The sequence below is a fragment of the Sorex fumeus genome, unplaced genomic scaffold (genome assembly GCF_029834395.1).
Source record: "Sorex fumeus unplaced genomic scaffold, SorFum_2.1 ptg000171l, whole genome shotgun sequence".
NCBI lineage: Eukaryota > Metazoa > Chordata > Mammalia > Eulipotyphla > Soricidae > Sorex > Sorex fumeus.
The window spans coordinates 7,693,925-7,718,544 of NW_026606228.1; the positions used below are offsets into that span (position 1 = coordinate 7,693,925).

General features: G+C 41.7%; 1 pseudogene; it reads right to left on the reverse strand.

Annotated features, from left to right (window-relative positions):
• Window positions 1-1,284: 1,284 nt before the first annotated feature.
• LOC130017036 (small ubiquitin-related modifier 1-like) lies at window positions 1,285-3,474 on the reverse strand (annotated as a pseudogene).
• Between the last annotated feature and the right edge of the window lie 21,146 nt (window positions 3,475-24,620).

Genomic DNA, 24,620 nt, shown 5'->3' on the forward strand with positions numbered 1-24,620 from the left:
GGGCACTGATGGAGGGATGTATAACTGATCATTGTATAACTGAAACTCAAGCACAAAAATTTATAAGTCTACAACTGTACCTCATGGTGTTTCACTAATAAAAATTTTAAAAATAATAAAAAGTAGTTCTCTTGTATTCCCGTCTGAATGAATGACTTTAACTGCTGATTAGAGAACTTTTCTGGGAGCTTCTGAGAAGTTTTTTTTTATTAATCTCAAAATTACTTCTCTTCAGTGAAGCCATGTTTGGAGTTAGTCATTACTGTGATCATAGCTGTCATTTCATTTCCAATCTAATGTTCCTCTTTTTTGTTTGTTTTTTGTTTTTGTTTTGGGGCCACACCCGGCAATGCTGAGGGGTTTACTCCTTGCTCTACACTCAGCAATTACTCCTGGCAGTGCTCAGGAGACCATATGGGGTTCTGGGGATTGAACCAAGTCAGCTGTGTGCAAGAAAAAAGCCATACCCATTGTACTATGGCCCTGACCCTAGTGTTTCTCTTTTTTTTTTGTCCAGACCCTCAGATTTTAAAAGTAGCTTTAGAATAAGGGATGACCATTTTGCCACCAGTTCAGTTCTGAGAAACTTCCATCTCCCACTGGAAGTCATAGCCCAGGAGTGAAGCAGTCACATGCTAGAACTTCAGGGCCAACTGGAAAGTCATTATGGACACTGACATTGATCCATCTTACTCATCACAAACCAAAAACGCACAGTCCCTGGAAAAGGTGGCTGCTCTGTGCACAAGGGTCATTTTCTTTTTTACATAGTTAGAAAATTGTTCATGATTGCATTTCAGTCATATAATGTTCCAACACCTGTCCCTTCACCAGTGTACACTTCCCACCACCAATGTCCCCAGTTTCCCTCCGGCCACCCCTACCAACCTGCATTTATGGCAGGTACTTTTTTTCTCTCTGTCTCTGTCTCCCTGTCTCAGTCTCTCTGTCTCTCTCTCTTCTCTCCCTGTCTCTCTCTTTTCTCTCCCTGTCTCTCTCTTTCCTTTGGGGCCTTATGGTTTGCAATACAGATACTGAAAGATTGTCAGCTATATCTCTTTACCTACTTTCAACACAAAGTTCCTAAAGGAGAAGACATTATGAAGGGGCTGAGATTTGATCACCAAAGGTAAGCCCAATGCAAACAAACATAATGAATCATGAACACTAAAATTCAAATTACATTGTTTTAAAGAGACTTGGTGTTTGTTCTCAATTCTTTTCTGAACTACTTTTTTAAAAAAGTGAAAAGGATTGAGGGAAAAGAAAAATATCAAAGAGTATCTAAACCTTTGAATGACTCCCTGTTTGTTCCTGATAAACTCCAATTACATCTTCTTCCTCCATTCCCAGTTCTTTTGAAATGTGATTATCAGCAGTTCTCTGACCTTCAAAGAGAAATCTGAGTGAATTCACAGGAACTCCCTGTCTTTGACATTAAGATTCTTTGACTTTCTTGAGACTTGTGGTCATTTTCACTTTAAAGTGAATCTCATTGCTACCCTGTCCAATAATTGTGTTTTAACTATTCTCCTTCTTTCTTATTCCTCAAGTCCGGGGTTGTAGGCTTTGCCTCCTGACATGACTTGGTGGCTTCATCCGGGGACTCCACATAGCAGTGGTTCAGATAGGTAAAACCTCGCTCTGGGGTTTACAAATCTGTCTCCCTTTCCCACAGTGGAGCCTATGTGGAACAATATGCAACTTAAAATGACCATACTTGGTGGAAAAAAGCAGGAAAGAGTATATAGCATGATCCCATTCATATAAAATCCTAGAAATTGAAACTAATATACACTGACAGGATTACAGAATTGGTGGGGGCTTGTGGTTGAGTATATAGGAAGAGATGTGCAACGTTGTGGAATAAAAAATCTTTTTCTCACTACAGGATGATGAAAATGTTTCCATCTTTCTTTTTGTCCTTGAAATTATATTTCCATTTATCTCAAAATTTTATTAGTCTCTAGCTAAATATCTTTAAATACGTCTCACTCTTGAGAAAACACTTTTCAGGGAGTAATTTAAATCAAAACAGAGAACTGGAAAATTCCAGTTTCAAGATGATAGGTTGTAACATTTATTTGGCACTAACTACCTTAAATCACTAAATAACTTATTATGAAAGTATATTTTATTCGAATCAGTGATTAGTGTCTTGATGTCAAGGATGCATTTCAGATCTTCTATAGCCTGGAACTCTAGAATACAATAGATGTCTTATCCATTTATTGTCTTACTCATCTATGCAAGAAAGATTTCTCAAGTGTTTATACCTAACATTCTTCCAAGACCTTAGACAGCCTGTAATGAGCTCATGCAGTGCTCAATACATTACTCTTTATAATTGTAATTACATTTTAGAAAAGATACATTTTAAAAAAGATTTAGTTCTTTTTTTCTCCTCTAAGTACAGGTTCATGACAGGATATTTAATTAGTTTTGGGCCACACCTGGTGATGTGGGGAGCTGTGTCCAGCTCTGTGCTAGAGGTTGTTGGTGTCACTCCCATCAGCACTTAGGGAACCATGGAGGGCTGGGGGTTGAACCTGGGGCTCCAGCATGCAAAGCATGCTCTCCAGCCCATTAAACTATCTCCCCTGTCCCACTACAGGTACTATTTACCCTGTTGTAATGAGGAGAAAACAAAAAGATTAATGAAGTGACTCATGTGGAGTAATGCACCACACTGGAAGAAGATAAATACCCTTAACACTTCTTTGCTAAACCAAGGTGAGGGGAATTCATTCAGATTAATTGGAGTACATACTTAATTTAAACACTGTCATTCTACTTCTGTCCACCTGCCTTCTCAGAATAAATTGATTTATTACCACTTTAGTCTCTGATAGCATAAATTAGACTTTAAGGGTCCATGATAATACCTGAAGGAGAGATACTGGATGTTAGATATGTAAGATATAACATATATAGTATGTAATATATTGCTTTTCCAAATCTTATAGCACTTTTTGGGTGGTTTTTATTCACTAAGAAAAACTGAGAATGTGGAGTTTGGGAGATAGTACAGTGGGTAAGGTGGCTGCTTTGCACGTGTCCAACCTGGATTTGATCCCCAGAATCCCATATAGTCCCCTGAGCACGACCAGGAGTGACTCTTGAGTGCAGAGCCAGAAGTAACCCATGGGCATCGCCAGGTGTGGCCCGAAAACAAAAAAAAGAGAGTGATAAATGGGTGAATTTTGAAACATAATAATATAAAAAGAAAATGAGGAGCAAGAGAGATAGTACAGCAGCAGGTAAGATGCTTGCTTTGCAAGCGGCCAACAGGGGTTCATTCCCCAGCACCAAATATGGTCTATTGAGCCACACAAGGAGTGATCCCTGACCACAGAGCCAGGAGAAGCCTGGGTACCTCCAGTTCTGGCCCCAAAATAACAACAACAACAAAAGAATTTGTATCACAAGTTCATTACCCAACAGTATATTGATCTCACTGGAAAAGTATACCATGTTATGAATTGCATAAAGTAAAGTAAAGTAAAGTAAAGGTCCTCCCGTTGATCATCGATTTGCTCAAGCGGGCCCAGTAACGTCTCCATTGGAGACTTTGTTGTTACTGTGTCTGGCATATCGAATACGTCACGGGGAGCTTGCCAGGCTCTGCCGTGCGGGCGAGATACTCTCGGTAGCTTGCCGGGCTCTCCGAGAGGGGCGGAGGAATCGAACTCCGGTCGGCCATGTTGGCTGCGTGCAAGGCAAACGCCCTACCGCTGTGCTATTTTGACTCATAATAGTAGCTGTGAAGGATTAAAACAAGTTATACTGTGAAGATTAGATAATTTATTGTTGTTAAATTTTATTTTCAATATAAACTCTGTGGGAGAGTCTGGAAGTTCAAACTAAACTTTGCAAGAGAAAGATTCATGAAACTTACTTTCCAGTGAGGAATCTGTTTCTCTTACAAGCTATCATATATCTCTTAGCACACCATTTCTAGAAGGGTTAGCTAATTTTTGATGAATACATACACTAACAGGAGTGTAGGAAAGACAAACAAATTTCACGTTGAAGTCAAATCTTTCTCAGATTTTTTTCTAGGATGAGTCATAGAAAATTTGAGTTAACACTGTAGCTGGTTGTAGGTGGAGGAGTGTAGAGGCAGAGCCCAACTAATTGGCTGTGGATATCGAATGATACTCCTACATCCTGCAGAAGGACAGAGAATCCCTGGACATAGAATTCTGATAAGAAACAAAACACACTTTTTTGGTCCTTATATCTCTACCCCCACTCCCACCTCCACCCCACTACATGGGCTTTGACAGTATACTTAATTCTTTTAATCTAGATCCTCAGGAGACAAAGAAGAGGACTTTGGATCTTCTTTGATTTTCACTAATTGGAACAAACTGCACATGTAGTTAGTTTATGGATTACTGTGAGTGATGAGGGAAAGAGCAAGGCCAAGGATCTATCAAGTAGACAGATGGGGCCAAAGCTTTAGAGGGGGAGTTACTCACTCTACTTAAATAATATAGGATCTGGGTATAGAAAAATTCAGATGATGAAGGATAGATGCAGAAACAATTTACAATAGAAAGGAGTATACATAGTTTGGATGTGTGTGTGTGTGTGGTTTGCCATATCAAGGGATGCTTAGGGGCTACTCCTGGCTCTGCATTCTGAGGGTTACTCTTAGTGGTGCTTGGGGACCAATGTAGCACTGGAGATTGATCAAAGATCTCCTGCATGCTGCTGACCTATCTCCCCGGCCTCATAAACATTTTAAATAGGAAGAAAAGAAAAGTCAAGTAACTTGTTGGGGTCGAAGCCATAGCCATCCTTCCTAATTTCTTCCTGGTAAAACTTGATATCGGGAGGATGTTATGTTAAGTGAAATAAGCTTGAGGGAGAAAAACACACACCATATGATTTCATTCCCATGTGGTGATTTAGAGAAAACAAACAGATGCACTAAATAAAACAATAATAAACATTTTGAACTCTCAGGCCAGTTAGTGGTTCCCAGAAGAGATAAGGCAGCAGTGAGGCTGAGAGGTGTAAATTGGGATGAAAGATGACACATGTTTGCATGCTTCCTCTTTCCTTCCTTTTATTGTTCACTGTTGTTGCAATAACCAATGGCCACACACATGCTTAGCTGTGGTGCTCACATATTGGTTGTGGTGCTCCTACACTTGACTACAGTCTTTGCAGTGGGGGGAAGAGGGTCACACTCTTATTTATTATATATATACATATATATATATATATATATATATATGCTCTGGTTGTAGTTCCAACCTTGCTTTTTGTTTTTGTTTTGGAGCCACATCTGGTGGTGCTCAGGACTTACTCTTGGCTCTATGCTCTGGGATCACTCTTGACATGGCTCTGCAATCATATACGGAGACCTTGGCTAGAGGTCAAGTCAAAAATAACTAGTTATTTTTTAATTTAAAAAATTTTATTTACAGGGACCACCCCAGCAATGTTCCAGGACATTTCCGGCAGCATTTTACCAAGCAGTGTGTTTTTCCACCCAGATATGCAGGGTTTTTTTGTGGTGGGTAATTTTGTGCTGGGCATCTAACTCAAGTGCTCACTCATGCTAGGCATGTAACCTACCACTTGAATTATCTATCTAGCCCCAGCTTTTTTATTTTCAAAAACTCATTTCTAGGGTCCTGGAGTGATAATACAGTGGGGATGGGGGGAGATATTTTCCCTGGCACACCACATTGTTCTCTTATTCCACTAGGAGTGATCGCTGAGCACAGAGCCAGGAATAAGCCCTGAGCATCACCAAGAATGGTCCTGGAGCATAGAACTAACAGTATTCCTGAGCACTCTCAGGTATGGCCCTACCCTCCCAAAAATAAAGTCGTTTTTAGCCGATTTTCTGTAGCTTGCACTTGTGTTAATGCCCTGATCCTTTCTCAAAAACTTGAAAAGTGAGCCACAGAGAAGGTACAGGGGTTAAGGCACTTGCTTTGCACATGCCCAAGCCCAGTTTGACCCCAATATCACACTGGGTTCCCCAAGCACAGCTAGCAGTGATCCCTGATGATAGAGCCAGGAGTATCCCCTGAGCACTGTTGTATGTGACTCCACAAACACACACACACAAATAAAATTTCTAAAAGTATATAGGATTAGAAAAGTTTGACACTTCTGCTTTGGGCTTTAGACCTTCCCCTCCCCCCAATTCTTCTCCACTCCCTTTTCTACTATACCCAGGCAGGAGCAAGGAGACAGACTGCATTCAAGGGGCTTCTCCCTTCTCTTTCCTTGCCCTTTGTTTCATCTCAAATTGATCGTGTTTGGCTTCTTTCTTGGCAGTTTGATTTTTGAGAGAATCCTCAGTCACTGAGATCAGACATCTCTGAACTCTAGCACAATTTGGGTTTGTTTTTTTTTTGGGGGGGGGGAATACCTGCTCAGAGATTACTTCTGAGTGTGCTCAGGGATCACTCCTAGCAGGACTCAGGGGACCATATTGGGTCCTGGGGATAGAATTGGGTCAGGAAGGCAAGCACTCTACTCACTGTACTATTCCTTGGGCCCCTCTATCACAATTTAGACTCAAGGAGAAGCCCTAGTGATAATACCATTTTGTGCCTGTTTTCAGAATGCTCTGCTACCTTTGCACGTGAATAGGAGCATGTAAATCGTAAATAGTCCTGAATCTGGAAATTAGGAATCAGGATTAGGACTATGCACCAGCATTCAAGAAAGACACTGTACTTGGGAATTAGGTGGCGTTCCTTATATTGTAACTCTTATGAGAGTCACACAACCTACAGCTTATAATGCTACAACTATTAATGTTCAATAAAGCTCTATTTAACTTAATAGAAAGGATTGACTTCTAAATTGAAGGTCAAACAGCTCCTTTTCTTACTGAATCTTCTTGTCAGAGACCCAGGGAGATACTCAAAGGCTGCACATGCATGTATGCTGGAAGCCTTGGGGTTGATCCCCAGCACCACATGGTGCCCTGAGCACCGCCATGGGGTGACTCTTGAACACTCCGCTAGAAGTAGCCTGCAAAGGGAGAGAGGGAAAGTGAGGAAAGGAGAGAGGGGAAAGGAGAAACGAATGAAGAGATCAAAACAAAGCAAACAGAAACAGAAAGTACCTTTCATTGGCCAGTCCTTTCCTTCCCAAAATAAACCCTTAACTATTTTTACCCTTCTTGTGCTAAGTTTATTTTTATGACATACTGGTGAGAAGGAAAGTAGTAGGAGTAGTTTTATCACATTTAATTTATTAGAAAGAGGGGAAAACAAAGAGATGACCTAATAGTCAGAGGGGTTACTCAGCCCATTAAGTTCTCAGGCTCTCCAACCATTGTCATGATAACCCAGGCTGTAGTTGTTTAGATAGCGCTTTGTTTGTTTCTAAGTATCCTGCTAATCACCCAGATAATATTCAGAACACTGGGGGAGGAGGGGATCTACGGGGTCAACCAGAGTCTCAGGAGCTAACGTGAGAAAACATGGTACAACAGAGTATTCTCCTCCTACGGATATATGTGTATCAAGTGTGGCCTCCTAAGTTTAAAAAAATATTTTTAGGAGGAAGGGATAAGTTGTAGGGATATAAAAGGAAAAAGATAAGGGGATATGGCAACAACAGTAGAGGAAGTGTCCTAACACCACAAAAAAATAAAATAAAATAAAGATATATCCAGAGTTCCTAATGGGCTGTAGCAGAAAAGCAAATGAAAAATCCACCAGTTTAAAATCTTCTTTATGGGGGCTGGAGTGATAGCACAGCGGGTAGGACTTTTGCCTTGCACGAGGCTGACCCGGGTTCGATTCCCAGCATCCCATATGGTCCCCTGAGCACCGCCAGGAGTAATTACTGAGTGCATGAGTCAGGAGTAACCCTTGTGCATTGCTGAGTGTGACCCAAAATGCAAAAAAAATTTTAAAAATAAAATAAAATCTTCTTTATGGGGGCTAGAGAGATGCACATAGTCAACCCAGGTTTGATTCCCAGCATTGCATGTGGTCCCCTGAACCCCACCAGGATTTATCCCTGAATTCAGAGCCAGGAGTAAACATTGAGCACAGCCAGATGTGGCCTCACTTGCAAAACAGCAAGTAATAAAATCATGTTTATAGAGAACATTCAACAATATTGGGACTCTTTAAATAACCTGGAAGAATGTAGTCTTCCTCCTCACTGAGAAATTTCCTAGGCTTCTTTAAATGCACACTGTATTAAGAAAGCCTGGAGAGGATCAGATTGATGGTACAGTGGTTAGGGTGTTTGCCTTGTACACAGTCAACCCACGTTCCACTTCTTGCACTGCTTAGGGTCCCCTGAGCACCCGTAGGAGTGACCCCTGAGCACTGCCAGTTGTGGCCCGCACCCCACCCAGCCTACCACAAAAACAAACACAAAAGTCCAGATGGTGGGGGAATAATATGAACATGACAAAAGTGCTAATTACCGTATTAACCAATATTCTTTTTCCTTTGATTTTTATGTGAGAAATATCAAGGTCTTCTTAATTTTTTTAATTTCTGCTTTAATTTTTATTATTTCCTTTCTTTTTTTTAATGGAGGAGTACTGCTGAATAGTAGTATTCAGCCATTGATTAAACTAATTGAATTGGGCATGAACTCCACAAGGTCTTTCTTTAGAAGACAAGGTCCAGGTTCAAGGAGAAAGGCAGGGAAAGAAAGAACTTAATTCCAGGTGGAAAGGGGAGTTAACCTAGTGGTGGAGGCCTTCTGGATTCTGAATTAGCTCAAGGCTAATCTCTTGCCACTCCTGCAGACAGACAAAGGCTCAGAAAGGCTTTCTCCCCTGAGGCTGGTCCACCTCTTAGAAGCTAGAATGGAGGTGGGTTAGTACAATCAATCCTGGATCAATCCTGGTGCGGTTCAGGGGACCACATGCAATGCTGGGGCCGGGGGTCGAACCTGGATTGACTATGTGCAAGGACAACACCTAAACCCAGGTACCATCTCTCCAGCCCCCATAGAGTGTGTTAAAACGGTGGATTTGTTTTCACTTGCTTTTCTGCTACAGCTCATTGGGAAAACTGTATATCTTTATTTTCTTTGCGGTGTTAGGACACTTTCTCTACTGTTGTTGCCATATACGAATATAACTCTTCTCCCAGAGCCAAACGAGCCAGTTGCTCTCCCTAGAGAAAAGTAGTATACGTCTTTTCTTCTAAGGCTAAGTATCTTCTATGCTTAGTCATCTTCCATGGTTAAATATACTGTTCTATCACTTAAGTTTAGTATCAACTACATATAGGCTTTTGCAGATCTTGAGGAAGTTTCCCTCAATTCCTAGTTTACTGAGAGATTTTTTTGTCATGAATGAAGATTGGATTTTTTTTGCCAAATGTGTTTCAGTATCAATTGATATGATTGCAGACTTCTTCTTTAGTCAGTATATAGGGTCAGTTCCATGAATGACTTTTGAATGCCAAATGAGACTATCATACTTGGAATAAGACTCACATGATTGTGGGGCATAAGTGTCTTTATACATTGTTTAATTAAATTTTCTACCATTTTTGTGTTTGTTATTTTTGTACTCTTTTTTTGTTTTGGTACTGGGGTAATACTGACTCATAAAACTAATTGGAAGGTGTTCAATTCTATTTTTTTGGAGGATATTGGAAAACTTGGTATTATTTCCATTTAAGTGTTTGATAAAATTTTTCAGTGAAGGGGCGAGAGAAATAGTATAGTGGGTAGAGTGCTTGTCTTGCACATGGTGAACCCAGGTTTGATACCCAGCATCCCATATGATCCCCTAAACCCTGCCAGGAGTGATCCCTGAGCATAGAGCCAGAAGTAAACTCTGAGCACAGCCATGTGTAGCCCCCAAACGAAAACAAAACAAAACAGAATTATTCAGTGAAACCACCTGAGACTTGAGATTTTTTGAGATGTTTTTAAATTATGAATTCATATTCTTTAATATTAAAAACAAGTTTAATGACAGTAACTATTGAATGGTGGTCTTTGTTGAGTATTGTTTGCTTGTGATCTTCAAGCAGTTATTTGGCTTCACGTAAATTCTAAACTGTGTGTGTCAAGAGACTAGGAGGATAGCTAAAATGGCAGAGCATATACCAAGCCCTTGGTTTTGAAGATTTGGGTTTTTGTTTTGTTTTGTTTTTTGTTTGTTTTTTTCATCCATGCCCAGGGTTACTCCACTCAGTAATTACTCCTGAGGCCAGAAAGATAATACAGTGGGTAGGGCGAACTGGATAATTCCTGAATGATGAACCAGGAGTAACCCCTGAGCATCACCATGCTTGACCCCAAAGCCAAAAAAAGGAATTACTCATTGAGGAGCTCAGGGGACCATATGGGTTGCTGTGGACTGAACCCACATTGGCAATGAGCAAGGCAAACACCCTACCTGCTGTAATGTTGCTCCAGTCCACCAAGCCCTTGGGTTTGATCCCCAGGATGACCAGGTATGATCCCTATAAAAATTTAAATATGAGCCAAAGAAATATTACAGGTATTAAGTTGTGTTTCTTGTGTATTGTTCGATCCCTAGCACTGCTTATAGTCCACCAAGCTAACCCTAGAGGGACTCCGAGCACAAAGCCATAAGTAACCTCAGCACTGCTGGGTGTTGCCCAACCCCCATGTAAATATATGTGTAAAATTGTTTGCAATATTCTAGTATTATCTGCTTGAGTCTGCAGGATCTATAATGATATTTCCCATTCCATTCTTAAGAGTAATTGTGTTTTGTTACATTGTCAGTCATTGAATGTTTGTCAATTCTATCAATCTCTTCAAAGATCCAACTCTTTGTTTCCTTGATTTTCCTTATTGTTTCTAGGTTTTCAGTTTCACTGATTTCTACTCTAAGACAAACCTTTTGGGAACCAACTATACAGTAAATAGCTGGGGTTTGTATAATCCTATTCTTTTGAAGTGGTAAGAAAAAGAATCTATAAATCTACACCCAATTAGGTTAGTGGTTGCCCACATCTAAGGATATGGGGATTAACTGTAAATGGACCCAAGGGATCTTACTAAGATGGCAAAATAATCTTAACTGGATTGTGCTAATGCTTACACAAGTCGGCAAATTTATTAAAAGTCCTTAAATTGTATTCTTTAAGTGCTTTTTTAAAATTAATTTTTTGGGGGGTCACATCCAACTATGCTTAGGACTTACTCATGGTTCTGCACTCAGGAATTACACCTGGCATTGCTTTGGAGACCATATGAGATGCCAGGATCAAACTCTGGTCGGCCGCATGCCTTACCGGCTGTATTATTGCTCCAGACCCAAACTAATTGTTTTATTAAGGCACTGTGATTTGCAAAGATATTCATAGTTGAGTTTTAGGCATAAAGTGTTTCTTTTGATAGGAGGAACAAGCCTGGTGGTTGTCAGGCTAACTCTTGTCTCTGTGCTCAGGAATTGCAGTCGGTAGGCTTGGGGGACCAATGTGGTCCCAGGGATTGAATCTGGGTCAACTGTGTGCAAGGCAAATGCCCTACTCGCTGTACTATCACTCTGGCCTAGGCATATTTTAACATTTTAACACCAACCGCATCACCAATGTCAACTTCCCTCCACAAATGCCCTCAGGTTGCCTCCCACTCCTTGAAAGGCATAATTTTAAATTTGGTTGTTATAGTTTGGATCGCAGGCTTACAGTGTTACCATCTCTTTGGTATAGAATTATAGATATGACACACCTCTACATCCAGGAATAAGTCCTGACTGGGTGTGGTCCCAAAACCAAAAACAGCAACAATGACAAACAAGACTGAGCCATTGTAAAGTGTCTTTTGGGAACTGGAGCAATAGTACAGCAGGTAGAGCGCTTGCTTACCTTGTCAATCTTGCCTATGTCAGATCCCTGGCATCTCTTACGGTGCCCTGAGCACTGCCAGGAGTCATTCCTGACAGTGATTCCTGAGCGCAGAGCCGGGAGTAACCCCTGAACATTGTCACCAGATGTGGCCCCCAAAATAGCTCCCACCCTTTGAAGCAAAAATTATCCAGAGTGGAGTGGTGACTTAGATGACATATCAGGCAGAGACAGCCAGATAACCTCAAGTAAAGTCTTTGACTTAATCAGGGTTCTTGTTTCCAAGCAATAAATATAAATTCTAAGTGACCAAGGTAGGAAAAGAAAAGAGAAAAGAGTAGCTCACAGGATCATTCACAGAATCATTAATGAGGATTAAGAATTAAACTCATGGTTGGAACTAGAGGACACCACGCCAAGTGAAATTAGCCAGAGGGAAAAAGACAAGCAGGGGATTATCTCTCTCATCTGTGGTAGATAGAAAAAAAAACAAGAGAATAGATAACACCAACTGATAAACAACTCAGGGTACTGGAGCACAAACTGAGAACACCGGATTGGGAGGGGGTGTGTAGGTGGATGGGAGGTGATACAGGGGTATGGGGGGGCTGTCTTGGACACTTTGGTAGTGGTGAGGCAAAAGTGTACACCAAGACCATAAATTTCAATCCCATTGTAAACACATTGCAATAATTTTTTTTAAGTACTGGAGAGATAGTAAAGAGATTAAGGCACTTTTCTTATTGTATGTGACCAACCCTGATTCAATCTTCAACACCACACCAGAACACTGGGTGTGGATCCTGTGCACAGATCCAGGAATGGTCCCTGAACATTATTGGGGTGGCCTCCCAAACACTTGAATTTCAAGATAAACAAGGCATTATGTTTTTGTTTATTATTTGTATTTTATGTGACAACTCTAACCATGCTTCTCCTCATAACTAACAAAATGAACACAAATAAAAATTAAAATCATTCTCCAGAAATGCACACACACCAGTTTTCTATTTGACCATGGCAGAATATAAACAGCATAGTAGCAGCACATATAAAGTCTATACAGTCTCAAACACATTGAGTTCTGCATGAGCATTTCATGCCTGATGCCCCTGTAATTTGAAGAATAAATGGGTTCCCCTTATCACTGTTTCCTAAGATAAAATTTTCTTAAAATACACCTATGAATTGCAACTACTTGTGTTTGAATTTTTACTCCATGTAACCTGACTTACACTCTTCTCAAAATATGGAATAAAATGAGTCTGAAAATAAGGAAAACTAGGTGGTAAATGGCTGGAGTGATAGCACAGCGGGTAGGGCGTTCGCCTTACAAGCGGCCAACATGGCCGACCCGAGTTTGATTCCTCCGCCCCTCTCGGAGAGCCCGGCAAGCTTCCGAGAGTATTCGATATGCCAGACACAGTAACAACAAAGTCTCCAATGGAGACGTTACTGGGCCCGCTCGAGTAAATCGACGATCAACGGGAGGGCCTTTATTTTATTTATTTTATTTAGGTGGTAAATGAAGAAAACATGAAAATATGTACTAGTTTCCTCAGGAGAATGATTACTTTTCTTTCTAAAGAAAAGTTATTTGGGTTGAAGAAATAGCCCAAGGGGCTAAGTTCATGCATTGCATGTGCAAGGCCAGGGTTAGACCCTCATAAGTGCATGGAAGGGGCTGGAGCAATAATAGAGCAGGTAGGGAGTTTGACCTGCACGCAGACGATCCTGATTCGATTTCGATTCCAAGCATCCCATATGGTCCCTCAAGCATCGCCAGGAGTAACTCCTAAGTGCATGAGCCAGGAATAACCCCTTTGTATTTCTGGGTGTGACCCAAAAAGAGAAAAAAAAAAAGAAGTGCATGGAACTCTAGGAGCACCAGCAGGAGTGAACTCTGAGCTAGTAGACAAGACTAGCCCTTGGGCACCATCAGCTGTGGCTCAATAACCCATGCCCCTACAAAAAAAACTTACTGTGGGGCCAGAGTGAGAGCAAACAGAGCTCTTGCCGTGCATATGATTGACCCGTGTCTATCCGTAGCACCTCATAGAGTCCCAGAACCCCACCAGGAGTGACACTTAGGTGCAGAACCAGGATTAAATCCTGAACACAGCAGGTGTGGCCCCCCAAAACAAAAGAAATGTTACTGCATATGTTCCAGAATTTTAGAAATAGAGTTTTCAAACATTGGGACAGACAGATTGTATGATTATCAAGCACAATAGAAAGCATCTTTCTCCAAAGGGAACAAATAAATGTGATGAATAGAATGTGGGGGCTTTCACAAAACTTTTTCAATTATGTAGACCTGAAATTATATAATGTTATTATGCAGTGTTGTTTCAGTTTTTTAAAAAAGAAATGGAATTGGCTAACACAGGCAAGGAGGAGAAATGCACAAGAAAAACAAAAGCCAGAAAAATATGAGATATTGTAAAGCTCTCTGAAAAGCACTAATAATAACTTTTAAAAATATTGGTTAAAATAGAACTGACACACAGTTTCTCAACCTTGACAACTGACATTTTAGACTGGAGTTATTTGTTTTGGGGGAGGTTCTTGCACACGGGAGGATATTTTCCAATGTCCCTGACCTTTACTAACTGGACACCAAAAAACACCTCAAGGTATCACATGTCACGGCAGTGCAGCCTGGGAGGTGAGGAACAGTAAAAACTAAAATCACCCTTAGTTGAAAACCAATGCCTTAGAGTTACTAGCTGATCTCTTTCAGTTCTACATTTTAAAAACTCATGTTTCTAGTGACCAGAGAAATGGTACAAAAATTAAGTTGCTTGCCTTGAATGCTTGATGATCTCACAGGCACAACCAAGAGATATGCTGAGCACAGAGCCAGGTGTAAATCCCTGAGCACCTAAGCCTTCACCCCTCAAATTAAAGAACATTTCATGTGCTCCAAAAGTATGTGCTAGGGACTGAGTATAAATGTCTTCACTCATGATATCACTCATATTTTTTTTCTTTTTGGGTCACACCCGGCAATACATAGGGGTTACTCCTGACTCATGTACTCAGGAATTACTTCTGGTGGTGCTCAGGGGACCAAATGGGATGCTGGGAATCCAACCCGGGTCAGCCGCATGCAAGGAAAACGCCCTACCTGCTATGCTATTGCTCCAGCCCCAATCACTCATGTATTGGCTAACAAATATTGCCAACCAGTCAAAATGGAGAATTTTGGATAGCTAGAGGAGAGTAATTTTGCACTAATTCTTAGTTGTAAGGGAGAAGATTTCCAGATAAATACTTCTTGTATAGGTGAGCAAGAATTAAACCACCTCCAATGAAGGTTAACAACAAAAATTTTTATTCAGGGCTTGGGATATAGTACAGGACTTAAGGTGCTTCCTTTACATGCTGCTGAGGGGCTGGAGCTGGGTTGATCTAAGGCACCACACATCGTCTCCAAGCACTGCCAGGAGTGATCCCTGAGCACAGAGTCATGAGTAATCCCTGAGCACTGCTGGGTGTGGAAATGAAAAAATATATTTTCTCACCTATAGTATCCCCATAAAGTTTTTGGGGAGAGGGCTGGAGTGATAGTATAAAGGGTAGAGCATTTCCCTTGCACATGGCTGACCTGAATTTGATTCCTGGCACTCCATATGGTTCCCCAAGCACTTCCAGGAGTAATTCCTAAATGCAGAGCTAGGAGTAGCTCCTCAGAATTTATGGGTGTGACCCCTAAAAAACAAAACAGGGTTTATTTGGGGGCAGGGGAAAACATTTGACAATGTTCAGGGGCTACTCCTGGCTCTATGTTCAGAGGTTACTCCTTGAACTGTTCAGGGGACCATGCAGTGATGAGGGGGCGGTGAATGTGGGTCTCCCACATACAAAGCATGTGTTAAAGTGTTCAACTCTTTGAAATCTTTCTCTGGATCTCCACTGGGGTTTGGGGGCTTTTTTCTTTATTTATTTTATGCTTTTGGGGTCTCACCTGGCGATGCTCAGGGGTTACTCCTGGCTCAGCACTCACTAATTACTCCTGGCGGTACTCAGGGGACCATATGGACTGCCAGGGCTTGAAGCCGGGCCAGCCACGTGTAAGGCACATGCCCTACCCGCTGTACTATCGCTCAGGTCCTTCCAACTGAGTTTTATTCTCTTGGCTTCTGAGGAAATATCCAAGGACTGTCGGGGGATTCGAGTTTAGAAAGGAGAATATTTTTGTATTAGGTGCTAAATATACCTATTTTTTCTCCACGGTTTTATGTCATACTTGTTGACAGATTTTAATTTTTGCTACAACCTTCGGGTTGGAGCGATAGCACAGCGTTTGCCTTGCACACAGCCAACATGGCCGACTCGAGTTCGATTCTTCTGCCCCTCTCGGAGAGCCCGGCAAGCTACCGAGAGTATCTCGCCCGCACGGCAGAGCCTGGCAAGCTACCCATGACATATTCGATATGTCACAAACGCAGTAACAACAAGTCTCATGATGGAGACGTTACTGGGCCCGCTCGAGCAAATCGATGAACAACGGGAGGACCGTGACCATGCTACAGCCTTCTATGATAAGGGAGAATTTGAGGGTCACTTCTGGCAGTGCTCAGGAGAACTCAGGGCTTCTTCATGTACCACCTGCACTCCAGCCTGTTAAGCTGTTTCCCCAGCCCTACCCACTCTTATTTTTATTTGTTATTATTTTTGTTTGTTTGTTTGTTTGAGGGAATCACAACTGTCTATGCTCAGGGCTTACTCCTAGCTCTACATTCAGGCATAACTCCTGGTGGGGTAGATGTTAAGTAATTGAACCTGCATCGTTTGCATGCAAGGCAAGCACCTTACCCAGTGTACTAACTCTGGAGCCCCTACTACCTGTTTTTCTTTTCTTTCTTTTTTTTTTTTTGAGCCACACATGGAAATGCTCAGTAATTACTCCTAGCAGGCTGAGGAAATCATATGGGGTGTGGGAATCAAACCCTGCCTGATCAACTGCCTGCAAAGCAAGAGCTCTATCACATTTTAATTCATAGTTTACAAGTCAGTCCCACTTTTTAAAAATTTTTATTAGTGAAACACCATAAGGTACAGTTGTAGACTTACAAATTTTTGTGCTTCGGTGATGGGAATGCCGACTGGTTCAGCCCTTTTGGAAAACAGTATGGACGATTCTCAAAAAATTAGAAATTGAGCTCCCATTTGACCCAGCAATACCACTCCTGGAAATATACTTTGGAGAGGAAAAAAGTATAGTCAAAGTGACATCTGCACTTGTTTGTTCATTGCAGCAGTCTTTACAATAGCTAGAATCTGGAAAAAACCTGAGTGCCCAAGAACAGATGACTGGTTAAAGAAACTTTGGTACATCTACACAATGGAGTACTATGTAGCTATTAGAAAATATGAAGTCATGAAATTTATATACAAGTGGTACTACATGGAAAGTATCATGCTAAGTGAAATGTGTCAGAAAGAAAGGGACAGAAATAGAAATATTGCATTTATCTGGGAACCATAAAGTCCCACTTCTGAGGTGGGTGTCTCTAACAAACGGGCCATGAACATTAGTTAGTGAGTCAGGCCATAAATGTGTCAATTGACTAAACTTTATTAAATATTAAAAATGTTTAATGGACACGTAATGAGATTTGGAGACGACCGCTGGACTAGAGCTGTTACTGACTGGATTCCACGGGATGTCAAAAGACCGCGTGGCGGCCCACCTACCAGATGGTCAGATTTCTTCATCAAGATCCTGAACGATCGGTTTGAGGCTCTTCGTGTTCCTAGAACGAACAGATGCCATTGGGCTACACTAGCACGCGACAGGGACAAATGGAGACATTACTGGCACCTGCTCGAGCAAATTGATGATTAACGGGAAGTCAAGTGATCAAGTGTGATCAAATATTAAAATAAAACAAATGCCCAGCTAGCTCAGTCAGTAGAACATGAGACTCTTGAGACAGTATAGCAGGTAGGGCATAGAACTAGAAGTAATCCCTGGACCTCAAGTGTGACCCCAAGACAAAACAAAACAAAATCTCATCCCTGTATCATTCTCTCTGTCTTTATCTGCATCTGCGTCTCTCTCTCTCTCTCTCTCTCTCTCTCTCTCTCTCTCTCTCTCTCTCCTCTCCAGACCCAATTGGTTCATTCTTTGCTAATATAGGGTTTAATTAACTAGGCACATGTCAGAAAGTGGGGAAGATGCAATTGCTTTCTTCATTTTGGTTTCAAGTTGTTCAATGCAAGTATATAGAAATCTTAATGGTTCTTTTAAAATAAAATTATTGGAACTGGATCGATAGCACAGTAAGTAGGGCATTTGTCTTGTACTAAGCTGACCCGGGTTCCATTCCCAGCATCCAATATAGTCCCCCAATCACCGCCAGGAATAATTCCTGAGTACAGAGCCAGGAGTAACCCCTGTGCATCGACAGGTGTGACCCAAAAAGCAATAAATAAATAAATAATTGTATTTAATTATCAATGAAGTGCACACCCCTCACATATTTATACTATAAGCTTTCATTGTTTTTAGTATAGTCAGGGATATGTGCAACCGAACTACAGTTGTTCTTTGCTTTGTTTTGTTATTTTGGTTTTGGGGCCATACCCCGTGGACATACTTGGATCTCCTGCATACAGAGCATGTGATGCAACCCACTAAATCTAATCCAATCTCAGCTATTTATAGCACCGAATGATAAATGAGTGGATAAACAGTTGTGATTTTCAAAAATGTGGGCATATACATGCACAGTGGAATACTATGCAATTATAGGAAGAATCTTGCCATTCACTGCAAGTTCGACACAAGTGGAGGTACCATGTTAAGTGAAATAAGCTAAAGGGAGAATTACAAATGTTTTCCCTCATATATGATATATGGAAAAATAAAACAAGGGAACAGACAGGATCAAATGACAACAAGCCATTGGCCTTGGATTACAGAATTAAGAATATCAAGTACGGAGTCTGTGGATGGAAATAAGTGATTAGATGAACTGAATATAACATAAGGGTATTTGTGGAGGAGTTTGAACAATTTAGTGGTGGTAAGATTGAAACCATATACATGGGTCAGAGTAGAGATAGTACAGCGGGTAGGGATCTTGCCTTGCATGTGGAAAACCTGGGTTTGATCCCTGGCATCCAATAAGGTTCCCAGAGCACTTCCAAGAGTTATTCCTGAGGGTAGAGCCAGGAGTAACCACTGAGCATTTCTGGGTGTGTCCAAAAAAAGACATGGTTCATAGAGATAGCACAGACTTTAAGGCCTTGCATATGGATGACATGGTTTGATTCCCAGCACCACACAAAGTCCCCCAAGTATCTCCAGTAGTGACTCCTGAGCGCAGAGTCATGAGTTCCCCCTGATCAACACTGAATGTGTCCCAAGCTCTCCACACTCCCCACAAAAAAACCCACATAAATGTTAGGGCTATTGTAAATATGTGGCCTGAACTATAATAACTAAAATAATAAGAAGAAAAAACAAGATTTTTTTTGTTTCTGGGTCACAGTGGCAATGCTCAGGGGTTATGCCTGGCTCTGCATTCGGGAAACACTCCTGGTGGTACTCAAGGGACCATATGAGATGCTGGGTATCAAACGCAGGTGGGCTACATACAAGGTAAGTGCCCTACTTACTGTACTTTATCTCCATCTTCCTAAGAATTTTTTTATGCTTGATACCATACGTGTTACTGAGTAGAGAAATCAGAGACAATGTCTATTTTTTTGTTCTTTTTTCCATTGTGGATGAAGAGTTCTCCTGGCAGTGCTCATCATCACCAGGGCCATACCTGGTGGTGCTAGGGAGTGGCCTAATGGGGCAGGGGAGACTGTTCAGGTGGGCATGAGGTCCAGGGATCAAACTCCAGGCCTGGTATATGCAAGGCAAGAATGTAAGTACTCTTCTGAGCTATAGCCCTGGACCCAATAGCTATATATTTTTTTAAGATTTAAAAGTTAGTAGAATATATAGACAAGTTAGCAAATGCAATATTTCACCAGCCTGGAGTGGTGTGCCTTATTCGAAGGACACATCTCCACTTCCAACTCTAATGACATGATTCTAATGTCAGCTGAAAACTCGTTGCACCCTATCTGGGCTGGGCTGAGTATGGCACCCCTCCTCCCAGCTATAGTGCGTGTTCAACCCCAGGTTTTCTCAGTGCAAGTAGAGAAAAAAAATACTAGTTTTGTCTTATTTTGAGGCCACATCTGATAGTTCTGAGGTCTTAGTCCTGGTTCTGTTCTCAAGGATCATCGTTTTTGGTGGACTTTGGGAACAATTTGAGATGCTGGAGATAAAACCCTGGCTGGCCACATGCAAAGCCCCTGCCTACTGTGTTAAGCGCTCCAGTCCCAAAACAAAACTTTGTTCCCTCTGCTGGGCGGCTAAAGTCCTTTTTTTTATCAACTGTTGCTCTGGTAGAATATAGTCGTTATATAGAATTTCAGGAAGATTAAAATTTTAATTAATTAATTCAATTGGAGCCACACCTAGCAGTGCTCAGGAATTATTTTTTTTCTTTTTTGCGTCACACCCGGCGATTCACAGGGGTTACTCCTGGCTCTGCACTCAGGAGTTACTCCTGGCGGTGCTCAGGGGACCATATGGGATGCTGGGAATCGAACCCGGGTTGGCCGTGTGCAAGGCAAACACCCTACCCGCTATGCTATCTCTCCAGCCCCATCCTCAGGAATTATTCCTGGCCCTGTGCTCAGGTGTCAGGGGACCACATGTGGTGCTGGGGATCAAACAGCATAGAGTTGACTGCATACAAGGCAGGTGCTTTACCCTCTCTGACTTAAGAAACAACAAATAAAAAAATAGATTAAGTTAAACAGAATCATGAAGAAATTAAGGGGAGGGGAGAAACAACAAATGACTCAAAGGCAGTAGAAACTGAGAACTGGTCTTTAACAGGAAGAATATCACTGTAGGGGACAGAGAATGAGATGAAGGGGCCCCTGGGACATGTTGGAGGGAAGCTGACACTGATGGAGGCTGTGGTGTTGGAACGTTTCTTTGCACAAAACCCTGCCATTATCAATTTTTTTTGTTTTTGTTTGTTTGTTTTTTGCTTTTTGGGTCACACCCGGTGATTCACAGGGGGTACTCCTGGCTTTGCATTCAGGAATTATTCCTGGTGGTGCTTGGAGGACCATATGGGATGCTGGGAATAGAACCTGGCTTGGTCGCCTGCAAGGCAAAGGCCCTACCCACTGTACTATCACTCCAGTCCCATTATCAATATTGGTAATCACAGTGCCTAAAAGAAAATCTATTTTAATTTTTTTAAATATTTCATTTTTTATTAAAGCACCGTGATTTACAAAGTCATTTATAGTTGAGTTTTATAATACTATATTGCAGCACTGATCTCACCCCCAGTGTCAACTTCCCTCCACCACTGTTCCAGGTTCCCTCCCATATCCTCCCACCCATAGTCATGGTTTAGAAACTTAACACTGGCCAGAGCGGTAATATAGTGGGTAGGGTGTTTGCCTTGCTGACCTGGGTTTGATCCGCAGCATCCCATGTGGTCCCCGGAGCACCGTCAGGAGGAATTCCTGAGTATGGAGCCAGAAGTAGCCCCTGAGCATTGGCTGGTGTGACCCAAAAAGCAAAAGCACTGTAGCACTGTAGCACTGTCCTCCCGTTGTTCATTGATTTGCTCAAGCGGGCACCAGTAACATCTCCATTGTGAGGCTTGTTGTTACTGTTTTTGACATATCGAATACGCCACGGGGAGCTTGCCAGGCTTTGCCGTGCGGGTGGAATATCTTGGTAGCTTTCCGAGCTCTCTGAGAGGGACAGAGGAATCGAACCTGGGGCACCCTCATGCAAGGCAAACGTCCTACCCGCTAAGAAAATAAATAAAATAAAAATAGAAAGTAACATCCGGTATTCATTCCTGTAGTATTACCTTTTCTAGAATGTCATGGAAATTGAATCACACAGTACATATGCTCCTGTATCTGACTAATTTAGCAAAATGATTCTTGTGATGAATTTTATTGTTGTATGAGCTCTAATGATGTGTTCCTTTCATATTGCTGAGTATGGATGCCACATGATTTATCTATGCACTCGTTAAAAAACATCTGGATTGTCTCCAGTTTTTGGCAACTATGAGTACAGCTGCAACAAACATTCACATACAGGTTTTCTTGTGAATATAAATTTTCTTGAGTAAATGCCTGGGAGTGAAATTACTGTGTTATATGCATGTTTAGCTTTAAAAGAAATTGTCAAATATTTTTGAATGGCAAAACTAGATTGCATTCCATCAGCAGCACTTGAAAATCACAGTTGATCCACATTCTCCCCTATTTGGTCAATTTGTGTTTTGTGGAAAAGTCTGCAAGGGGATGTGAAAACCCCTTAAAACTGAGACTTCAGGGCTGGAGTGAGCATAGTGACTAGGGCATTTGCCTTGCACACAGCTGACCGGGGTTCAATTCCCAACAGCCCATAGAGTCTCCTGAGCACCACCAGGAGTAATTTCTGAGCATTACCGGGTGTGACCCAAAAGGAAGAAAAAAAAACTGAGACTTCACTTGGGTCTACACTCTTGCCAGCCTATGTTCAGTCTCTACCGAATCACAAACTATTCTTGCAGAATTATTTCTATTGTGCTGCTGCTTCTGTTCCAGATAAGCAAATATTAGTTCCCATTTCTCTGAAGGTATCCGTGTATCCTTAGATTTGGAGCTATTTGGTTGTCCTGTGATCTCAACTGTTTGACAAGCATAAAAAAAGTTGTGAACTTGCAATTTTCCAACATTCCCTGACTCCTGGGACAGTGGGATTTAACTCTTTTAAGATTTCTAGATCTTATAGCAGATCTGAAAGTCAGAAATACAGTTTCTTTTAGAAATGTTCTTTTTTGTTTTTGTTTTGCTGCCACACCCAGCAGTGCTCAGGGATTACTCCTGGCTCTGCACTCAGGATTCACTCATGGCAGTGCTCAGGGTACCATATGGGATCCCAGGGATAGAATCTGGGTTGGCCGTGTGCAAGGCAAGCACACGACCCACAATACCATCTCTCTAGCCCCATAAATAGCTTTTAATATTTTCCAATTACAAAGTTTAAAGTGTGTAAGGACCCCCTTCATCCATTCCTCCATTTTAATCCCCTGTCCCTCCAGTACCTATCATCATTCTCATTGACTAGGAATTGATTTTTTGGGGGGTGGTTTGTCCAGTATATTTGCTTATTAATGCTCCACAGATGAGAGAAACTATCCAGTACTTAGCATAGCTACTTCAAGATTCAGTCATTGAAGCAGAAATATATATGTGATATATATATCACATATATATAAATGCTGTGATATATATATGTATATATATCATATGTAGGGCATTTGCCTTGCTCGAGGCTGCCCGGTCGGCCCCAGGTTCGATTCCTCCACCCTTCTCAGAGAACCCGGCAAACTACCGAGAGTATCTTGCCTGCACAGCAAAGCCTGGCAAGCTACCCATGACGTATTCGATATGCCAAACACAGTAACAACAAGTCTCACAATGGAGACGTTACTGGGCCCAGTCGAGCAAATTGATGAACAACGGGAGGACAGAGCTACAGAGCTACATGTATATGTGTGTATATATATATATCATGTATATGTGCATATATATAAAGAGAGAGATGGAGTGAGAGACAATATGTGTTGCAGAGTTTTGTGAACCACACTTAGTGCTCAGTTCTTACTTTAGCTCTGTGTTCAGTCTTCACTGGGGACATATGCAGTGTGGGAATTAAACCAGAGTTAGTTCTATGTAAAGCAAAACCTTACCACTGTGTCTCCAGTCTATGAGGTGAAATTTTTTTTATCATGTTGGGGTTTTGTGCCACACCAGGAAGTGTTCTTACTCTTGGCAGCAGGCTAAGGGATCACTCTCACTTCTGTGATGGTTCAAAGGATCATATGGGGTACTGGGAATTGAGTGCAAGTGAGCTGCATGCAAAGTAAGCACCTCATCCACTTACAATCATCTTCAGCCTCCTAAACGGAAGTATTTTTAACTTAATTTCAGTCTATTTTTTCCTTGCATTTTTTTTAAATTAAGAAATCACTACCTTGGGGTTGGAGCAATAGTACAGCAAGTAGGGCATTTGCCTTGCACGCAGCAGACCCGGATTTGATTCCCAGCATCCCATATGGTCCCCTGAGCACCACCAGGAGTAATTCCTGAGTGCAGAGCCAGGAGTGACCCCTGAGTATTGCCAGGTGTGACCCAAAAAGAAAAAAAAGAAATCACTACCTTGACATGGATGGAACAAGAGAATATGCTGTGTGAAGTGAGAAGGAAAGGGATAGATATAGAGTAATCTCGTTTCCTGGTCAGGAACAACAACAACAAAACTTTTATCCTACCAGTGTTTTATTTGATTTCTGAGACTTTGGTAACTTAAATTTCTAGAGCTGGGCCTGGAGTGATAGCACAGCAGGTAGGGTGTTTGCCTTGCAAGTGGCCGACCCAGGTTCAATTCCCAGCATCCCATATGGTCCCCTGAGCACCGCCAGGGGGTAATTCCTGAGTGCAGAGCCAGTAATAACCCCTGTGTATCGCCAGGTGTGACCCAAAAAGCGAAAAAAAGGGAAAAAAAGAAATCACTACCTTGACATGGATGGAATGAGAGAATATGCTGAGTGAAGTGAGACAGAAAGGGATAGATATAGAGTAATCTCGTTTCCTGGTCAGGAACAACGAGGTATACAGCAAGGTAGCAATAAAGGACCACAGGTAGTTCCAGCAGGAGAACTGACCCACACAACTGAGTTATTGGAGGAGGGGTCTGAGTGGAAGGGGCTCTGAGGTCCT